This window comes from Copidosoma floridanum, unplaced genomic scaffold (genome assembly GCF_036245765.1).
Source record: "Copidosoma floridanum isolate Cflo_tuat_1 unplaced genomic scaffold, Cflo_Japanese_pri ptg000019l, whole genome shotgun sequence".
NCBI lineage: Eukaryota > Metazoa > Arthropoda > Insecta > Hymenoptera > Encyrtidae > Copidosoma > Copidosoma floridanum.
This window is the reverse complement of record NW_028321896.1, coordinates 3,533,543-3,557,200: the sequence shown is the minus strand read 5'-3', so window position 1 is coordinate 3,557,200 and position 23,658 is coordinate 3,533,543.

The following is a 23,658-nucleotide window of genomic DNA, read 5'->3' as shown; positions in this document are numbered from 1 at the left end:
AGTGCAGTACGGATGTGGTGGCAAAAAAATGTTGAAGCGCCTAGCGACAACGTATCGTCGATGGCTAATAACATGATTCAAATGGTGTGCGAACCTGGTCACCCCTAAAGGGAAAACACTCGAACAAATATGTATCCGCTCATCAGCAATACAGTATAAGTATATACAAATACATCCAAGGGATAGCTCGCCGTGAAAATCAGCGACCGCATGATTTAAGCTGCAAATCTGTAGAGTGCAAGTATACGCCCAGGGTTCGTTGCAGGCGTCGAGAGGTAACCCAAAACCCACTCCGAGGCTGTGTATATTGTACACCCTTGTATACGCCCATCGGTTCTCCGCTTACGCGTGTGGGAAAGACGATTGCACTAGACCCACGTACATAAATATATCCATACACGTGTGTATATACGTATAGGGAAAGCCCGCGGGGCAACCCACGCACAAGCAGTTGAGGATGGCCGCAGCAAAGGGCGTGTTCGCGGTGTTTGGGTGCAGTGCTCACTTTGACGGCACGTGGCCACCGGCTACATTATGCTTGTATATTTATATGTTCAGTCGTGCTCGTGTCCCGGACATAATCATGTGTATCGCGGGGCTATTGTTACACGGCTCCGTTATATGCCTCCGAGGCATCGGGGAAAAAGCTCTCGTGCGTGTGTATACATGTACTTTTACGCCCCCGATTTGTTTCTCGAGGGCTATAGCGCGTGCACGGAAATCACCATTGTACCACCAGTGGGTTTGCGCGAGATTAGAGATTAAGTGGTCCTTGATGGGAAACTAAACTGTTTTGCGTTACCGCGCGTCCGTACCTCATTGTTTGTTATTTGTTTATCTTGAGCTTCGACTAACGTATCGGATGTTTGGCAGAGACTAGACGCGACTTGTTTCGAGACAAATTTTTTTTATCGCCATTCAAGTTTTGTGGGAAAAAAAAAATAAAAAAAAAAAAAAAACGAGGCCAGACACACTCGTGACCGTCTTACATGGATTGATATTTGTGTTGCTGGCATATATATTTTTTCGCGCGCATATCTAATGAGAGCTCGATTTTATTGTCAAGCGCGCAGATAAGATTAGAAAGATATTACGTGTATCTATATAGGTGTTGGACGCAGATACGACGTTTAACTCGAGATTGAAACTTTTATTTATTATATCGTATCGTCTTGTCGACGAAAAATCTTACCCTGCAACTATCGGATTCCTGTTTTTCCCCACGTCTATATCCGCGGTATCTGGGTTACCCACATTACGTGTGTCACTTTGGGTAGATTATTTTTTTTTTCTTTCGCTTCATAATCGATGATGTAACGTTATACATGCCTGTCGGGTAATTCTACCAAACTACGGATATTTTTTACTCGCTACATCGACTCAGAAGTATCGCCTTAAATATTATTTCATAATTTATAAATAAATGAAACTTAAAATCATCGCTTGTTGTTTTGGTTTGGGCATTTTTCCCCCGGAAGTTGTAGACGTATTTTTACCTGATGTTAAACACGATTTTTCATCGGTTACTGCGGTACGATATGGTGACAGACAACCAACACGAATGAACTGATTATTTCCCCTTGATCATCCTCGTCCGAGATGGGAAAAAACAACCATACACGGAGGAAGAAAAAAAGGGATTGACAATTGAAAAGGTCTCATCTCGAGTCTCGTACCTCATCGCGGGCTTTGCAAAGTAGGTATACCAGACCCCGATCATCGAGAGTATCGATAAGTACCTATATGTATATAATAGTAAATCAAAGCATCGGAGCCCGGATGACGTGTATAACGTGTACGTATACATGATGGGTGTGCGCACAGGAGCCTTTGAAGTGCCGGTATCATCGTGATCCACCTCTTCCGAAGCTCACTGGTCCTGCACCGACATCGCTCATCCTCAGCCGTACGTGAAACTCGTATACAAAAGCACTCGAAAAGCCCATATGGCCCCGTACGACCTCTACTCGCGTCCGATAGCAGCCCGTCCTAGCGTGCACCCCGTAATGTGTATACCATTTGGCCCCTTGAAGCTCGAGCCTCTCTTGACTGTCTTTCGGCTGCTTTTTCCTTTCTCCTCCTCCTCCTCCTCGTGTGACAATGGCTCAACGGACGATTAGGACACTCTGCTCGCTTTGGTCTCCATCATCTCTTTGGAGAATCAAAAAAAAAAAAAAAAAGGTGCGCCCCGTGCGCTGGTGTGTCTTTATGGAATTGCAAAGAATACAAGGGTGCCAAGTGACCACTCGAGCGTGGCCCTTCTGGTATGCGTCCATCCCAGCAGGGAAAATTATGCGGGTACATGCACATGAGTGTTGTATTGAGACATATATATGTCAAGTGGTGTCTTTCGAATGGCGCTTACGAGACACTAAATTCACTCGAAACATTTGGCAGTACGAATATCATGAGGGTAATCGCGTGGACTTGGTTTTCTTTTTTTTTTTTTTTTTTTTGTTTTTTTTTCTGCGGGGACGAGCCGAGAACTCCTGAAAATCTGTGAAGCACACTCAAACGTGACTTGTCGAAGATGAGCTAGTTCACTCCCTTTTCCACCCTCAAAGTTTCAAAAGCCTTTTTAAAGGGGTGGAAAATGATTTGTGGTCATCCAAGGACGTAAAAAGCGCGTGCAGCCTCCGTAGCTTGGGCAGTAAACAATGACGCCCGCCAGGCACACAATAAGGTGCATAACAGTCCTCTCGCGCCAAAGTCACTCCCGCGAGCACTTGACATCCGAAACTATACACACGCACGCCACAATACAATCAGCAGTTGCATGTCAATATAGTGGTATGCACGTGTACACAAACGCGCGCGGCTTTGGACATAAAGCCCGGAAACAATGAGCCCGAGAGAGGAAACCCAAACGAGCCGAAAACGACGAAACAAATCCCTCCGTTGCAACGACATTCCCCGTATACATGTAGCTCATTGGCAATGAAACGAGCGTATATTATATACGTACCGTAGATTTTTAACATATACCCTATACCAAGGTCGTCGGAACAATGTTTGTCCGTCTTTTCTCTTCCTGTCAATTGCGTTTTGTTTCGTGGGGACAAAAAAGTAAGAATAACGGCCGGTGTCCATAATATGTATATACTTGTACATATATGTGCGTAATGTCGAACGTATTATGCGTGTACCGATTGTGCGCATCGGAAAGATGGCACGTCGAGAGGAAGAAAGAAATAAAAGAGCCCGTGCATGAACTGCCCGAGAGAGAAAAAGGCGTGAGGAAGAGTCAGCAGTGGTCCGCGCGCCCTTTGTAAAGTTAAGGCTTCGTGTGCGCCCATGTGTTGGCGGACGGGCGGTTTTGCAGCTCAAAGCAACGCACAAGAGAGTCACGTGTCCCGGCACGTGGATGGATATATACATGCATGGCCCCTGTTGTTGCGAGTGGATTGTTCATTCCGGAGCCCGAGCTCGTGTACTTGCATATCGAAGGGAGTTATAGTATACGTGTAACGTGCGAGGATGGGATTCTGGACTGTAAAACGGGGGTGCCACTGGAACCGATGAAAAGCACAATGTTCGAGCCCACGGGCACCCAGTGGAAAAGTGATTGCGCAGTTGCACCTTGCCCTGTGTGTGAAATGGGTCTCGGGAGGGGTGCGAATCAATTCGATCGATGATCGATCGGCCGTCCCTGCAGGTCAAGACAAAAAAAAAAAAGGGAAAAACCACGCTGATAATTCTTCGATGGATCGCTCGTCACCGACGCACGCTCGTTTTAACTTTTAGCCCCGTGGGGGGGCGCTCCGCGTGTGTCGATTTGTCGAGTGCAGGGTATACATCACGAGAACGACCGATGCTGTTGGCGCCTCGTGCAAATGTTATGTACCGGTGGACAACCGGTTTGATGAATCGGGTCTAGATCCGTGGTATTGCAAAGTTTTTGGCTTTCGTACGTATACCGAATGGGAGGATTTTCAACCCTTACCCAAAAAATGCGCTTCATCTCCTTGTATCGAAATATGATTTTCAAAACATGTAGCGCGTAATTTATGTACAGTTGATAAAATATTGATCATTGCCCCGCTGCTTTTTTTTCCACGAATGTAAAGTCACAATATGGTCACTCGTATACGGTCCGCGTATAAATCGATATCAAGTTCACCGCTGTCGGTGACACTACCTACATGCGACTCCATTAAGATAATTGCTCGGCAGTTCACTGGTGGCGTGTCCTCCTTTCCATATACATGTACACTTTTGTATACACTTGGCTGCACCTTTCGTTTTTTGTCTCCTCCCATTCGGACTTTCCTCTCGCCCCTACCGGCCATTCGTCTTTTTCCCTGATCCATGTATGCTTGGTTTTTTCTTCCTTCTTCTTTTGCCCTTGTACGAGGGCGCGCGTGTACGTAAAACTGCAAGGGTACGAAGTTTTGGATCGCCCACGCGATTGCGGTCACGTTCATAACCCAAGTGCATAAGTTATCCGCTTGGCCGTCCCTCCGCTCCACGCCTTTTATGCCTTTCCACCCGCGTTCGCGTAAGATATCTTACTTAAGGGACGGGGCCATTAAAAACCACGGGACTCAACAAGTTACGTGTCCGAACAACGCTCCATACTCATTTTTATGGTCACTGTTTGAATCAATTGCAACAGTGTATTGCTGTAAAGAGAAATTATTTAACAAGTTGTTGATTGGTCGACTCCTTGAGGAAATTTCTCTTTTATACGACTGAGAGTGTCCAAAAATCTGGATACATGCAGGAGTGTTAAAAATGGACCAAATGCGTACGTGCCTTACTTTTGGTAGTTTGGCTCATCAGGAACTATGTACCATCCCAACCATTGAGGGGCCAAAAATTGGCTCTGGTATTTCGTGTGTCCTAAATGGTTGCACGTATCGCACGATGAGCAGAACAAAACAAAAAAAAAATCTCAACGCGGTGTCCCGTCGAGTGTCGCAGTTTGATGGTGCAAGAGGCGCGTTGAAACAAAATATATTTATATAACTCTGCTGTTTTTTCAACAACGCCACTCCACACGCTTGTTGATGCTCCACTGCTCAAATTTATCTCTCGCGCGATGAATTTTTGTAACGCAAGATTTCGTGCGGACCACATTGATGGTCGTCTCTTTTAACTCCCTCTCTCGCTCGTTTGCATTATTTTCAAGCGACAAATACCAATATATGTTCGCGCCTCGTTGTCCGGCGACTGCTATTTCTGGCGAGCCAAAGGTCGAGCCGCGATACGCTCGGATTGCATAATACTTTTAATCGCTCCGTTGTTGTCCGGCGCGCGTGCACGGAAACGTGGTGCGACGTTTGTGCCAAACCGCGCGTTCGCGAATACACAAATTTCATTGAAAACCCATTGCTCGTCGCCACCGGAGTTACATTGCGCTCGATTGCAACATTCACCCATTTTATTTACATATATGATGTATAGCCCTTTTTGAGCGCGCGGTGGCTCGGTCGGCTAGGTCGTGGATTGGCACGCGGGAGACCGTGGTTCAATTCCCGGCCAGTGCGACTTTTACGGGCAAAGTACCTCTGTGTCTTTCACATGTGCTTTTTCACCACGCAATGCTCCTCGAGAAGGGGTTTAGGCGACCTTCTCGCAGCAAATTTGCCTAATTCCCCCTACCCCCCTCCCAGTGATGGGAGGCCTCCCATCCCTCTTCCCTTCCTTCCCCCCCAAGTGCTAAGTGCCCATAGTAGTGCCCTTATTAAAAAGGAGCCGGACGTAGAGCACTATAATATAAAAAAAAAAAAAAAAAATGTATAGCCTTTTTTCTGTGCACAATACAAATGTTTTCGAAAAGCAGAGTCCACCCCCAGTTGCCGGCTACAATAACAATGACAGCGTAAAATCGTCAAACCCAAACGTCCGATTACGGTGTTGATCATCATCACGGCAGAGGAAACGCCCACGCTTTTACCGCAAACGGCTACGGACAAGTCATGTACGGCACTTGAACGCGTGCGAGGTGGGTGTAACAAGTAGTACACACAACACGCGTGCGTGGAAAAGTAATGGAAAAGACGGTAAACGCGCGACAAAACCGTGGCATCCTGTGCGCCACGGGGCCGACACGTGGCTTATGCCCTTTCAGTGCCTCCTGATGCGCACCTTCATCCCTTGCTCTTCGGGGTATGTATATATATATAGACGCGCGGGCTCTCTCTCTCTCTTCATTACTTACGCTCTTTTAGCTTCAGTCGGCCTTTGTTGTCGTCCGGTGCGTGTACTTATTGTATTAAGTGTAAACACACACTCGAGCATCAAAGGAACTCGCTGTGCCGTGTAATTTTATGGATTAAAGTAATCTACTCTTCTTTTTTTTTTTTTTTTTTTTTTTTTTACTTTGTCGATGAAAGAGCAAACAAAAGTCCTGTTTTGGTGGGGTTTTTCACGTTAAATTATCAATAAACAATACTATAGTTGTACGGAAAATCGGATGACGTACATATTATTCAAATCCCCCGTATGCAGCGAGGATCGGTATATTAATCAAGAAAAAAGATACCGTACAATAATTTTTATAGAAAAAAAAAAAAAAAAAAAAATTAATTCTCCGGACAATGCGAAGAAACCTTACAATGCAGGAAGCTTTGCCGATTGATAATAGTCGGAAGAGCAGAGGGGGTGAAAAGAAAAAAAAAAACGAGAGCAGAGCTTTATTAATTGGCGCATCGAGGCTGGAATCCGATGGTTGGAAATCAGTGATCGATCGGAGGCAGAGAAAGAGTTTAATCAACCATCAACTGGAGCGCCGACTTTTTTTCTTTTTCTTTTTTTTTAATAATAAAATATTAGCCATCCGAGCGTGGTTTTTCGTTTTCGCTCTCTTTTTCTCCCCACCACGCATACCCCCCTGTGTCCGCATTCAGTTATCATCTGCCTTTTTTCCCGAGCGTATGGAGAATTTTTCCGGCTTCCGGGCATTGTCGGCGGGAAAAATAAGAAGACCGCGCGAGAGGGGCATCGAAGGGGCTCTTCAATAGCAGTCAAGCTCAGCTGTAAGGCTCGACCATCGTCTTGAGCCGAGTCCAAAAAGACATGCTTTCAGATGTACGATTACCTTATCCAAAATATACAATAAAATACACTCCAATTACATTGCAGTCTCGGCAGAGTGAAAATTCAAATCGTAGATATCCTTCCCAATCACAACATTAAACTAATGGGATATTCGACTGTGTCAAATGTGTTTAACATTAAAACAAATATTTACCGTATGGATAATCGTGGTTTCAGTCGCATCAACAACAGCAGTATATATGTATTGAAAGTAACGAGTTGAAGCCCCGAAACCCTCCCCCATAGTTGAGCTCGAATTCCTCACTTCCAGGAAACGGACAATCAACCACAACAGCAAAATCACGGTCATCATCGTACCAGCTGACCAAAAGCAGTAGGTAGTAGGTAGGTATACGCTCGAGTGCTAAAGAGCGAGCGAGCCGGAAGAAAGCAAAGCCATGTATTTATATAGGCATGCGCGGGGAGCAGGAAAAGAGAGAAGAAAGGAAAAAAAAAAAAAAAAAAAAAAAAAAAACAACAACACGTATGCACGCATATCGTCCTCTAATAACCCTCATTGACACCCCTTTCGAGCTCCTTTCCTCGCTCTCTTTCTCCCCGTACCTACACACACCCGGGCTCGGTGTATCGCTCTTGTTCGCTTTCTGTTTTCGTTTCAATTTCCACCCCTCGGCGTCCAAGCCGAAGGGACAGATGGCAACCACGCGCTCTCTCTCTCTCTCTCTTTTGCCTTTAGCCCGAGCACCACCAGCAGAGCAAACGGGAGGATGAGAAAGCCAAGGGGACTATATATATATGGATACGTATACGCGATCAAGGGGTGGAGGGGGTCATGGTGATCGAAATGATTGAACAAGTCAATGTTTGCCCGACTGCGGCGGCCGACTCTCTCGTGCAGTGTACCAATGGCTTATTCGCGTGCTCCCTTTTTTATACGCTATATACACCCATGCGGATTCGTTTGTTTTACTCCGCGCTTATACGTGTATATATTATGATACGTTATATTTGTACCAATGTGCTCGAGCCTCTTCAATTGCACCAACAAGCACAAGTATATATATATATGTGTGTGTATATATATGGATGACTTTCTTTGACCCGTTTCGCGAACTGTGACGAAAGATGCGTAATCAACACTATATACCTATATACGCGGGGATCCCGTGATTTCTAGGGAAGATTAGGCTCGAGTGCACAATCATATATGCGCAAATATACTCGTCGAATTTTTTTTTCTTTTTTTTTTTTTTTTTCTTTCTTTCTCCTTGGGATTCTGTTCTTATAATCTCATTCTTCCAGTACAACGTCATTACTGCGCGAGTACAAACTTGATTACAAGAAAAATGTATTTTTCTTTTTATCTCCATGAACAACAATTGTTGATACGTACCATCGAATAATTGACGATTGACCAAGTCACCCTTACTACACGCGAATACAGTACAAACAAAAAAAAAAAAAAAACGGCAATAACAAGGGTAACGATTAACTTTATCGATGTACCTTTCAACCCTTTTTAGTTTGTTTCTGGTAAAAATTGTTTATCTTCAAACTGCGTATTTTTTTTCATTAACGAGAACAAACAGTAACCTCCAATTTAGAGACGCGCGGGGCTGGAAGGGGCGTTGGGAAAATTTTTAACAATCGGATAAGGGCTTTCGTCGGAGGGCAAACAGAAAATCCCTGCCACGGGCGTAAACACTCCGTATACCAACAAGCCTCGGGCCGAATTACAAATTTCGACTGCTCTCTTTTGCCCGTTTCCCTCCCTCCATTGGCGCGCTCTGCCGAAAACGATTCATTAAAATTTACCCCGAAATTTTATCGATAAACACGTTTGTATATATATACGCCCCCACACCGAAACCTCGCTTTGAGAGTTAAAAAATCGGTAGTTTGCACGCGATATTAATATAAACCATATACAGGGGAGGGCGAAGCCTGTCACTCCGACGCACGCGGCTCGACAATCGGCAAACACAAGATCGGCCCACCGGACTTTGTTCCACTGTTTGGATCAATGTATAAAATAATAAGATCAAACAGCCACTGCGTCAGAGTGTGTATGCATACCCCCGCAGCGAAGAGAGAGGGAGAACCGCATCGCAAATAAAACGTCTCGCTATGTACGCGGAATCGAGAGGGTCGCCGATGTTGTAATCTCGAGGGGGGTATACCGACGAGTTATGAATGTTCAAGTGCCGCTGCGGGGGCGAGTTTTGTATTTTAGCTGCAAGCTTGAGCTGTGTATTCCCTTGCCATAAAGGAGGGAACAACAAAAAAATAAAAAAAATAAAAAAAAGAAGAAAAATTGTTGGGTCAGGCAAGAGAGAAAAAATAAAAGGATGAAAAATAGAGGAGGCGCCCTGCTCAGCTTGGATCGGTATATGCGGTAGCGTAAAGACATAAATCACACGTCAAATTGATGGCTATGTATAAAACATTCAAGACCGCGTAAAAAATAAAACAAAAGCCCCAATGGTCAACAACTAGTGTATACATATTATAGCTTTGAGCTAGGAAATCGTTGGGGCCCCAACGAAACGATCGGCCACGCTCGTGTACCGGATCATAGACTGGGGCGGTCTTTTGGTGGTATATAGCGGCAGCTGACATTACGCATTTAAAGCCATACCGTGTACTTATTACCACATCGCACGGAACTCTATACATGCACGCCGAAGCCGTGCTCGAAACGCATCATTCGCGTAGGAGTGATTCACCCAAGGACTGCGCGGCAGATGCGCGATCTCGAAGAAGATATAGAGCTGGTCTGGTGCATATATACACCTATACTCGCCTTTACGAAGAGTCGACGATGACGATGATGATGCGGTGTGTTTTGGACGCTTAACTTTTGGATCCCCGTGCATGCCGTGTTTTCACATACGAACCGCATCACACGCACGAGAGGCATATAAGCTAACTATCTGGGTTATCGCGCCCCCGGTGTACATTGTATATATATATATGTGTAAATCTACCGATCGGGCGCGTCAAAGCGAGAGCACCTATATACGTGTATATGTACCTATAAATTGTACAGGAATAGGACGCGCCCGTGCGTTTTTTTGAGGGATATATCGTACATATATATATACATGTAGCGACGAGTAAGGGGCTAATAAGATAGTATCGCTTGCATTAGCCGTATAGGTATATATTTATACACGGGCGTGTACACATTAGGTGTATGTGCTACCGACGAGCCATACCATTATCTGTCGCACTCCATCTCGAAAAGGCTTCCGTGTACACAATATGGGGTTGTGTCATTTGGATTATTCTCGAGTGGCTTTTGTATACAGCTTTTTGTGTTTACTTGAGTCTATAGAGTGCAGTGCTAGTATGCATGTTGATAGTGTACCTTAGGAGAAGAGGATAATGGAATAAAGATGGCAGATTCATTGCGATCGTATCATAAACAAACGATCGGAGGAAAGAAGATCGGTATTGGAAGAAATGAGTTTTTTTTTTTTTTTTTTTTTTTTTTTTTTTTTTTTTTTTGGTACATTTCGAGTTTTTTTTAAATCAGTTTAACGGTTTTGTAGTAATTGTTGCACGGGGTTTTTCTTATGAACGACTTCATAAATGTAATACCGTGAAAAGAGATCGGTACTTTGTTGCGAAAAAACGATACACACGCAGGGGTGTAAGTTGGCACGTATAGGTATATGAAGATACAAGTAGATGAATAATTGGTCCATTTTGTTTTTTGTTTAAAAAAAGCATATATTTCACACCAGGAGACATTGAGCTTTTGAAGGGTAACTAGCATTTCCAAAGTATATCTAAAACTGGAAAAAAATTCCAGGATTGGTAAACGCTGTACATCCGTTAAAAACAAAAACTGATTTTGAAAAAGGAAAAAAAAAAAAAAAAAGAGTAGAAGGACCTCCAAACGAAACGCAAAGAAAAGCCATACCGCAAAAAACATATGCCCAACACGGTCGGGTAACAAAAGCAAAATTAGTTTGTTCCTTAAAATCGCGCATCGCGTTGTAACACACATCGATAACATCTCGATGGCTCACAATGGCCCCTTGCCAGTATGTCCACGTTTGCCATTTCCTCTCTGTCTCTCGTGTTCTTTTCATTTTCGCAGCTCTTTTGCTACAACGTAGTGCGCGAGTGCTTGAAACAATGGAGAAAAGAAAGGGAGAACAACAATAACAACAACAACACACGATGATATTTATGTGTATGTATACATGCTTGAATTAAAGTCAACGACGACACACACACCCACGAGATTGTCGGGGGTGTGGAGGAGGGTAATGGTTACAGCGATGAACAAAAAGAAGTCGGGCATGCGTGCACATGTACACAGCAGGCAAACCGGACGTGACGAGTGCATGGTGTGACGCGTGTGCTCTCGTTCGGTTGAAAATCAGCCCCTTCGCTGGGGCCATTGTCGGAGAGAGAGAGAGAGAGAGAGAGAGAGAGAGAGAAAAGAAAGCACGGCCGCACAGTATGGCTCGCTTGGAGGGCGTCGCGAAGAACATGTTGCACCAGGGGGGGGGGAGGGAGGGAGGGACGCGACCGGTGATGGAAGAAGTATTAGCAGGTTGCGAAAGAAGAAAAAAAAAAAAAAAAAAAAAAGGGAAGGAAAGCAAATGAAAGGAAAAAAAGGGGATGGAGGAGACGAGCGAACGATCCATCCTCGTATACACCAACGCGCTCAATAAGCGGCCCTAATGGCTATACGTGTACATATATACGTACATGCACAAGCATCCGCCGTTGATTAGAACTCTGACGTTGCGGGTGCGGTGACGCTATACATGAGTATGTATATACGTACAGACAAAAGAGGGAGAAGAAAAAGGAAGCAAAGATTCGGCTTCTGACTCCCGGTGGGTCGTTCGGGCGCGTTTATCCATGTAGGTATATATATACACAGAGACGTGGCGGGGGTGTAGATAATAACAACAATGATGACAATACAAAAACAGCCAGACGAAGGAGTACTTATCTGGGGTCTGTATGGCCCGACGATGCGTAACCGAGAGAGAGAGCTGGATTTTTCATGATTCCGACGATGCAGCCTCCCTCTCTCTCTCTCTCTCTTTTAGCAGGGCCTCGAGGCGTACAAATCGACGAGTCGCGCCCGGCTATTGTACAGCTCTTCCATTAACGAGGCCGCGCCACCGCAACGTGCATCTGCTCTACGTGTATAGGTGTGGATATATTATACCGCATGCACCTTCGCTTCGACACGTTTTTCGAGCTGGTTATACGTATAACCCATGCATATATATATATAGGTACACGTGTAGCTTTGACGAAGGAATTAACTCGCTAAGATGTATAACTATGTGGTAATTCGATAAATCTAAGAGACGCACACGCCCGATGGAGCTGCAAAAAAAAAAATGAGGGAGAAAAAGGTACACGGTACCGGTGAAATGTGTACGATATCGTCAGACGGCCGCGAAACGACGTGCTTCGTTAGTCTCCCCCCAAGCACGGAGGGCTCCTTCTACGGTGCAGTAATTATGCAAACCTTACGACCGCGCTTATTTTAAACGGGGGGTGGCTTTTACATCGGTGCTGTTAAGTGTTTTATGTGTATATCATTAAAATCTGGTCCTGCTCGGATCCCTGAAGTACCTATATTGTACCTTACAATGAAATAGACGAAAAAAAATAAAACAAAATAAACATCTGGTCAATAATTTCACGTGGATTTCGGGTAAAATATACAAAAAGCACCCCCTTTTATGGTCAAGAAAACCATGACCATTACCTGCAGAGAGAGAGAGAGAGAGACCGTTTTACGACCAGTATACTACACATACACGCTCCTAACGAGCTGTCCAACCAACCAGACATGGTACAAGCCATAGGCTCAAGAGAGGCGCACCCATATACATGAGCACGCACGTCACAGCTATATACGTGTATATGATTGTTGGTATAGTATAGAAACACGAGGAGGGCAATTATAAAGAGAGAGAGGAAAAAAGGTCGAGGACTGGCTCGTGGCACGGATTACCGTTTTGACGTCTCGCAGCCGATGCTCTTCCTTCCTCCCCGGGGAAGTTATTAGCGTGCCCATCATCCGTGCACGAGCGTAAATAGGACGCGTGCACCGAGAACCAACTACCCACAGGAGCTTGTCACGCGCATAATATGTTATATACACGCGGGGCACGCTGGGCATTATTATCGCTGATGATTAGTCCCTGTGCCCAGAAATATATATACGCATGATGCACTCGTATGTATGTAAACGTATTGTAAATAATGTAAATATACAGTTAGACAAATATGCACAAACGTGAAACTGTTCATAACCACTGTGCGCTTCAAGGGAGGCGCGTTAATTGGGGACGTTTTTAATTGGAGCTTTGCAGTCATAGTATATACTGTTGTTGGTGCCCCTGTCAATGATTCAGGATGATTTGGAAAAAAAAAAATCATCTCTCTATCTCCAATAAATAAACCATAGTTTGATAGGTTGGGTGGATTACGTTATCGAAGGGCATGTGCAAGACTTTGTGACATTATATGACTCGTGATTTCGGGCAAACAGTGGTAGAAAAATTATGTTGGGTGTACCCGCATAATAATTGATACTTGTACCGATGATCGAACAACTGGACCGAGCCCAATTTTACCGAAGAGATTCCTAACCGACTGTGAGAAGTAAAATCTTCGGGATGCAGCATCAAAACCCCTCCCCGATAAGCCACATCGAGTGCGCGTACCGGGACAAACAAAAACGCTGTTTTTCAATTTCCACGAGTATCCCCCGATAACGATCAGTCAACCCTCGCGGTGCGCATACATATATACAAGCATCGAGCGATAGACGATCTTGATTTTCGCGTTTCATAGAGTTCAGGGTCGCGTGTGCGCGAGATACATCCCCCCCTGCCCCACTCACCCCCAAGGGAGGAGCTCCCGCTTCTTCTTCTCCGTTCCCTCAACGCGGTATACGTATAGCACTATGTCCGTGCAACGAGCAAAACGAGAGGGTTCAGTGCACGCTCCCGCCCTTGTACGAGCAGGGGAAGAGGCCGGTGGGAGCGTTTTTCCGCTTTAATTATTCCGGACTTGTGTATAACGGGGAGTTTCTCCGGTGTACCCTTTGCACCGCAGCGCGCGAGGATGATTGGGATTAAGGAGCCCTCGTTCTCCTCCGAAAATTGCACATTCGCTGGCTTTAATTTCTCCCGCTCCCTCGTCCCTCCGGGGTTTTCCATTGTACGCGTGTCCCTTTTCTTTTACCCAACAAGTACATGTAGGTACAAACAATCTGTCAAAAAAAAAAAAAAAAAAAAAAAAAAAAACAATGTAAACCAGTATAAAATCTGCGCATTCATGGAGGGGGGAGCAGCGATACATAAAACTCGTCGAAAAGTCTTTTGGGTCGTTGTTATTTCGCTCCACCGCCATTCGTCGTACCAAACGTAACCGCCCACGGCGAACAACAATGGAAAAGTACTTATTTGTTCATAAAAAGCAAACTATGTGTATACGTACGAGGCGCCTCCATCCACATAATATAGTCCCGGCAAGTGCACACGTCCGAGTCACGTGCGTGGTATTCATCAAAGAGTAGAGGTTGGGTCCTACACACGCGGGACAAAGAGATATAGGGAGAAAGGTTTTCTGGTGGTCTCTGGATGATGCTTCGCATTGCGTCCGAGGACGCGTGGCGAGAAAATTATTATTTCCCATTGATGGCCTTTTTTTTCTCTTCTTTACTTTCTCGTCATTCCTGTCCACGAGCACGTATTGCTTATCGAAGAAACATCGATGGACCAACGAATTTTTTTTAGGCTCCACTCTGTTTCATTTTTTTTTTTTTTTTTTTTTTCACGCGCGCACCTGTTTTTGGTCCTCAAATCGTACGATCACGAGTACTCATACTTTTCGCACCAGACAGTGCCGAGAGTGATAAACTGTAAAATCCAGTGTGCACGATAGATAGAGAGAGAGGGAAAAAATCAATAAATATATATACATAGAAAAAAAAAAAAAAAAAAGAAAAAGATAAGCAGACCCGCGAAGAATCCATAAACAATAGAGCCGTGTATACCCAAGACTGAGGGTGCCGCCGAACGGTCTACACGTGTATATACATACAATATACACCCAGGACGCGCTTCGTATACGTATATATACGGGGGCAGAGTCGGTGCGACTGTGTCTTCCATGATTTCCCAGGAGAGGAACCAACCACCACTGCTATATACGTACAACGCGGGTGTGCACGCGACCGCCCTGTCTCCGGAGCTGTCTCCCGCCCGCGCCCATCCACCCACTCCCTATACGCTCGAGGAAGAACTCGCACGGCTATGTGTGCGTATACGCTGCCGCGGAGAAGCCTCCCTTCGAGAGACCCCCTCCTGCGCGACGTCCTTTCAACCCTCACCGTCGCCGCCTGAAAAATCTTTCCTGCGGCCTTTTGTTCTCTCTCTCTCTCTCTCTTTGTTTTTCCTCGGCCTCGTGGTTTTTCTCTTTTACTCCTTTCTGGTGACTGTACGTAAAAAAAGTAGGAACATTTTTCCTTCAAACGCACGGCATGCTCCTGATTGGTGTATATACATACAGGTTATTGTACCTGCAGTCACTTTGGCCCATTCACAGGTACCTAATAAATCATCATCATCATCGGTCCCTGCGTGCAATTAACGATCGGCTCGGCTTATCCGTGGGTTATACATCATATACACGTTACACATCTACGGGGTACCTATGTATAACACGCAACACAAGAGAGAGGCCGCGTAAACACCTCCAGGGCAACGTGGCACATGTGTACATGTATGTGTGTGTACATGACATAAGGATCTGTTGTGTGTATTTCCTTGTAGTATATGTTGTACCAATGCATATGCGTATATATACGAGGGTAGCGGTAAAAGTAATGGGAGGGAAGACGCTGTGAGCCCCTCGAGGCGAAAAGGGCCGGGGACAGCTTAATCCGTTTACACATGTGATTTGTGCATTGGATTCTCGAGCGCGATTTAATCCGCGCTCGCTCGATCACCTCACGTTTCGGACCGACGCCTCCTCTCTCTCTCTCTCTCTCCGACATATTATACATCGGTCATCCCCTATATATATACTACGTGTTTGCTAGACGAAAGTCACGGTGTGTATACGTATACGTAAGTATATGTGTACATTGTGACAACTGATGCAATTTGTAACACATAGGTACAACATATCGATTTCTCGTGAGTGTGTAATTTCATCATCGGTACTTACCCTCCCCCCCCCCGTCACACGCGGGTCATAAACGCACACACATATAAGGGTGCCTTGTGACGTTTGAAACGTCCATCAGTTCTGTTACTAAAGCTCCATTTTTTTTTTTTTTTTTTTTTTTTCATGCAAAACTTGTAACTGTACGAGAGCCAATCGTTCCATCAAAAACGAGCATTCAGTAAACCTATCCTATGGTTAATTATCCGGGGTATATTGTTTGCCGCGAAGGACAAAAGGCGCGCGCGTATAGCGTGTGACAATCAAGCCTATTACATACATCTCGAGTGTATCCGATTATACACGATGCCCATGTAACAAGGGACATCGGGGTAGTTATGTGCGCGGACGCTCTCAGCAGGCGAGTCAAAAACCAAGTGTTACACACACGCACCGCGGGACGAAGCGTGCGAATCTACGCTCGACTTTTCTCGCGGCTGCACGATGCATGCGACCAAAAGGGTCGGTCGATCGGCAATATGTTGCACACATATCTCGCGGGATGTACCCTCGGGGGCTGCGTATACGTGCGCTCGGTGTTCCCAGAAGTCCCTGGCGGCTACTCCCTCTCCGGCTCGTATCCCGCGAGACACCCACCGACGGTGATATAACGTGAGAATTCAATTTTCCATTTCAACTATGGGCGCCGAGTTTGGGGAGCACCGGGTTGGAGGCCATTTTCCGGCCATCCTATCCGAAGGGAGCTTTTCCGGCTCGACGGAGGGCACACGCGCGTTAAACGTCTCCGATCAGCGGCGGACAAGTGCGTAAGACGAGAGCTCGGTAAACACGGCCGGTTAGCCCCGCCGTATCAGGGACATGTGTGTATATATATGTATTACACACCGCGGGGTAACTCGAGCCCGCGGGCCGCTCCGTGGGAATCCGTACGACGTTAACGGGGGACGATCATCGAGCCGGCGATTCGCTCCGTCGAGGGGGAAAAGAAGCCGATCGGGGACTCTTGGGTTACTCGCGTGCACAGCTGCGCCATCGGGCAGGAGAAACACCCGCGGAATCGCCCCGTGCGTGTATACACCGGGAGAGTTTCCGGCCCGACACTTGTACGTCGGACGGACGAGCTCTTCGAGGCGGAAGTAATTCGGGACACGCTCGACTCGACACCTTGGCTGGCATGACGAGCCCGTGCGCCCCGTGGTTGGCCGAGGATCTACAACCCTGTACACGGGGGTGGTGGTAATGGTGGTGGTCGTGGGCTCGAAAAGCCACACACAGTCTTGCGCAATTAAAGACATCTGCAGCCGGATGCGGAAATGAAAAGTCGAGCCGATCGTTACTCGGCGCTTTTTTTTTTTTTTTTTTTTTTTTTTTTTCGGGACCTACGCCGATTGCGCTTTGATTTCTGACGAGCGATGTCCGGCTCGGTTGGGCATTGGATTCTCGGGGACCCTACATTCGGGCCGAGTTGTCACGGGGGGCCTCGATATTTCTCGCTTTTTTTTTCCTTTCCTTTGATTTTAATTGTCAGCAAAGGGGCGCACAGTTGGGCTTGTTTTGATTAATGACTTCTTTCGCACCTACAGACAAATTGTCGCTCTCTCTCTTTCTCCGTTGATGGCATATGACTGACATTGACATGTTATTAAAATATGTGTACTTTGTCACAAAGCTTGGATATACATTAAAATTTTAAAAGGTAAGAAGAAAAAAATGGTTTGGTCGAGATTTTGTAAATAATCCCAGGGATGATGAGGTAAAACAAGTATATAGGTTTTGCATTTCCACACCCATGTATATAGTTTCACTGTCTCACAAGAGAGTGAGGATCGCGGTAAGTGAGTATGTTCTTTTTTGGTCATTTTTGCAGTCACAGGTGCCACTTTGATGGACACTTGGTTTACACAGTCCCTTTGTCCAAACAGCCGCGATTCCTACATAGAAACGCTCGATCGAATGGCAACGTCCATTTGTTATCCCCCGCAAGCTCCGATCCATACACACCAAACTGTAACGTGTCCTCTGCTCGTGCGAACAAAACTAGCCCTCGATAATTTTTCACAGCAACTCTCGGTAGCTACCAGATACCATGAATTTTTAACGAAGAGCAACAATATCCCTCCCCTTCCCGTATAACGTCTCCACTCGATGGACACCTAAGAGAGCGTATAGGACAGCCCAACCCAGCCCCTTTTATACATCTCTAAACGCAAGTGTAAACGTCCCCGCGTTTTACAGCCAAGGGCACAACATGCGTGCGTACGTACACATACATGTATATTGCAAACGAGCGTATAACAAGAAGCCACTTGTCTGCAGAATGGAAAGGCCCATGGGTTGCGTTGTACTTGCTTATATGTATATACATGTATACAGCACGCACGACAACCCGGTAATAGATTAAAGCCATCTTCTCACCCGTCCCCGTTGGCTTTGCTCTCCTCTTTCGCACCCCCGCAGCTTTTGGCCCCAAAGCTCCATTCGCTCACTTGACCCCATATCTAAACCACCCCCTCCCCCCAACCCCCAACCCTCGCTTCTTCCAGAGGAGCACGCACCGATGCACACACACCCACACACCCATGCTTAAGGTATAAAGAGAGCCTTCTCAGTCGTCCTAGTTTTCGTTTTGAGATGTATTGTACTTAAACACATATACATATGCACATATATGTACGGATACTGCACGAGGTTTTATATTCTGTGTAGCTTCTATAATATATATATATATATATATATATATATATGTATAATGTATACGAGAACGCTGACGATGCCGATACGGTGCGGAATAGGAAGGAAGAGGAGATATTGGGTTTGTATGAGCCTCGACAGTTAAAGCTTCCGTGCAATTTTCTTAATGTACTCGCTAAACGGCCCATCTGTAAAAAGAGCCGGGGCGTCTCTGTATAGTGTATATATGTGTGTGTGTGTTTGCGAGTGTATATATACATCACACGCTGGTTGTGTCACAGCCCCAGCAGCAGCAAGTGCAATGAATGACGCATGGTATATAGGCACCAGGTATTATACAGCGAGGGGGTCGACTTTCAACCCTCGTTGTATCATCCCGTGCCTACTTCTGTTCACGGCTTTCCCGTCTTTTCCCATTTTTTTAGTATCCATACAGAAAAACTCAATAACTGTGTATATACCCTTTCCACGTGACTCGCGTATACGGGATATACTCGTACATATATAGGTACATATACTTTTTTCCGGAGTTTGTCGCTAAGCGTTTTCTATTTCCCGCAGGAAGGATTTCGTATACGTGGCGGTGGAATCAAGCTGCGACTGATAATCCATCAGCAGCGACCTCTCCCTCTCGGGTTCCCGTGGATAGCCGGAAAATTGTACTTTGATCGCAAAACTTTCGATGCCATGTCGCGCTTCATCTTCTCTTGGGTAATAATCCATTAATGTTTGGGGGGTCCATGATGGATTGCAACAAAGTATACCTATAATTGACCTGCCCGGTTTTAGCGCCGCTAACGTTGATTTGATAAAAATTTATGTGTATTTTTTTTTTTTTTTTTTTTTTTCGACGTAGGTGCGATGGACCCGTGATTTTTTTCTCTGTACAATATGATTTACAGTTGCGTTTTTAGGTAAGAATAATACGTGATTGTTTTTAAATAGTTGCAAACAAAGACTCGGTAAACTAAAAGGAGAACTCGAGAGAAAACAATGGGACAGGGGGGGGGGATGGGGAAAGACAATAAAATTTTTCACGCGTATACAAAAGGTCGAATCGTCCAATCATGTATGCACAACCTGCCCTGGCTGCCTCGTCAGTCGGTAAAAGTTAGTCGGTCTCTCGAGGTGATGTCGCTCAGGCGCAGGGAAAGCTCCGGCCAAACAAGCTCATATATAAGTATATAAAGAGACGCGACCATGCAAGTGAAATAAAGGGTCCCACGTGAACGACGGCTGTACGTACAGAGAGAGAGAGGGATATGAATAAAACGGGTAATAGGGTGGCTAATGTCCCCATATGCGTGAATCTCGCCGGGCTGCGATATGGGCGGTGCCCATCGTGCGTTTATGTATACCATACGATATCTACCTCCTGTACCACCACTCGCCAATGACTCCCGGGCCATGTGCAAATCATCCGAGACGCCGATTTCATTCGGGTGCGCACTTCGTTTTTGCATGTGCACGTATAATTTACACATACACGTCGCTCCTGGCTGGGCATCATCGGTTACCGAACCATCAATTTTGTGTTTATATATTTATATGCGCGGTCCTCCTTTATCCTCGATCCCTTTCTTCTTCACTCTCGTGCGTTATCGACGATCGACTGAACACGAATTCACCAAAAGTTCAGGCTCGCGTTTCTTTCTTCTCCTATCCAGATCTTCGCCGATACTTGTAGCTTTTGAGACGATAAAACACCCCACCTACGCCACCTGAATCACCAAATTAATCATCAAGGTTCGCATCGGTTTGATCTTTCTCGCGTCACATCTTTTTTTTTTTCCCTTTGTTGGTAAATTTACCCTCCTCCCCGGCCCTTGTCGACAGAGCCCAAGAGCATACACATGTATATACACGGGTGCACGAGCTTTTTTTTTTTTTTTTTTTTTTTCCTCCCTTATACTTTTTATCTTGTACATATCATCCATAACGCGGGTGCGCGCGTATTAGCCAGCTCCACGGGCACATTGTTCGGATTTTATACTTGTTTGCACAATTCCCTTTTGCGTTTTTCGTATGACCGATCATCTTTCTCTCGCTCATGTACATACAGAAACCATCCACGCGCTCTTTTTTTTGGGTACACAGAGTACCTATACACATAAGTACACACGCGTGACGCCAAATGTTGCAACGCGAGGGGAAAAGATGAGACACTTGGTTATTATACCTACCCGTGTGTAAATATATATATATATATGTATATGTATATGTGGTATGAACTGAGCTCGGTCGTCGTTTTATCGGTCGGAAGAGCATTTGGATTTATTAACGCGATTGGCCGGGCGCGTGGATTTATTTTATGGTTATTCTCTGTCCGTGTGGTGCGTCATGGCACTGTTCTTTATGGGCACCTGCGGCCCGTACGTACATGGACAAATTTCCCTCTGCTTTTCTAGTTTTATGGAAAGAAGGAGAGGAAGAAAAAAAAAAACCTAAGAACCGTAATTCAACGCTCGAGTAAAAATTTTTCAATCTCCCGTTGGGGTTGTCAGCCTATACGGTGCAAGCAGTTTACGAAAAAAAAAAAAAGAATTCGATGTGATTTTCACGTGGTACTATCAAACGAAGCATATCGCGTTTGCACGTAAGAGACGCGGCTCTTACATTTACAAAATAGTAATTTTAAAAACGATTTCCATCTCGGACCAATAGCACATCATATGTAGGATAACTTGCATACGATAGAAAAAAAGAAGGTTTTTAACAGATCAGATAATTATTTGCCCCTCACGATTACTATATACTGCAGATCACAATTTGCGTCAATTTGGACACGTCAATGGGGGACGTTAGTATTTTTTTTTATTGCATCTCTCGTGACCCCCGTAGCGTCCAAAATGGTCATCCGAACAAAAAAAAGGCAAAATAATCGTATCTGTCTGCAGGCAACATATGCAAAAGCAAGACCGACGAGTGGCCCTGTGATGACCAATGACGTATTTTACCGAGGGACAGGCAAAAAAAAGTCACAAAACAACCAGGCGTAATCGTTTACGCATCAGCATTTTTGTCGTCACATGTGTATACGCATACACGCGACAAGTAGGTGATGGCCCGGCCAGAGAGAGAGAGAGAGAGGCAGTAAATTTTTCACGAGAGGAGAGCCACCGGATTCTCCCTATACGCCTGCCCCCTCCTTAATCAATTTAGCTAAGAGAAATGTCTATACTCCGCGTACTGTACTCTGTTACACTTATACAGCCTCCTATCTCTCTCTCTCTCTCTCTCTTTTCCGGGAGCCTGGCCGGGCATGGTTGGGCACCGGCAGAGTGACGGGGGGGTGGGTAGCTGTATTGCCGCTGCACCCTGCGCGCACCATCGTTTCTTCACCCCTCGTGTACCTACCTCGTTTACCAACGTATACGCGTGTGTATACGTGCACTTATATACATATATATATGTGTGTGTGTACCTATAATGTAGCAAAGTCGGTCCAGCCGATAAACGCTCCAGGGGTTTTCGACAATGAGTGGAACCTGTCATTGTGCTCCACCCCCGATCCCCCCCCCTCCCCCACCTTTTTATACCCTACTGGCACTAGACGCGGACGTACGATTATGCGTAGACTTTTACTACTATTGCCGATACTTTTTCCATCACCCGTATATACTTATGTATATACGTATATATGCGTGTGTATTACCTATACCGTGAGCACGAGGAGGGAGAAAATCTGACAAATATATGGAGATGCTGTGCCTGATGTATATGTATACCTCCTCTGATTCTCGGACACCCCGAACAATCATGCAAATGTAAAGGGTCTTGATGGATGGTCCGTTCGATGTATAGGTACTATTAGGTACGGCTTTTCACTACTTTCTTTTTTCAAGTCACACAGTGCAACAAGCGTACATGTACATTTATGTTTGCGTATAAGAAAGTACACGCGTCTATATCTATACTGCACACCCAAAGATGTAAGAGTTGAATGACGCCGAGGCGGGCGATTACGAGCTTCCACCTCGCAACTTTTGATCGTTGGGCACATGACATTCGTATATACCTTATACATATCCTGCCAGGAGTCGCGTTGGGGAAGCAGAGGTTCGCGTATATCGCGCGTTTATATACACGCGGTTAGAACAATGGGACATCTGTTTTGGCTGGCACCTTGCTTCGAGCTTTTTCGCTCGTATATGTGTATTAACAAGCGACAAAGTACCCTTTTCGAGTCTTTGCTTCCTATACGCGTGCAAGCGTCTACCTATGCGATACGTATAGGAGCGATCGGAGGGGGAAAAAAGGGATGCTGGGCTTTCTTTTGTTCCGTACCCATACGTGTATCTCGCGGTTGCCGTGAATTTTGACGTCTGTATCTTGGGGGGGGGGGCTGTTTTTTTTCTAAGGTAAAAAAAAAAAAAAAAAAAAAAACTGCACGCACAAACGTATTTGTATATACACACACATGTGTATTCAGATAGCAATCCATGCGTATGTAGATACCCACAACGTGGACGCTTAAAACCTCCCGTAGGCAATGAAAAATCTATTTTCCAAACCAAAAAAAAGGGGGTACCCCGGCGTGGCACACACGGCAGAGGCATGTAATAGCTCTCAGTCGCGCGTTACGTTAAATTATTCACAATTTGGGCTTGCGCGTGTAGGTCCAAGCGGTAATGGAGGCTGTGCACATATATATGTATCACATGGAACGCAACAACGAAGATTCATGGAAGCCCGTCGGAATATTAATTTTCATCGGCGCGTGCAGGCAGGCCAACAGAAGCCCTTCGCTTTTTCCGCTCTATGATTACACGTACATAC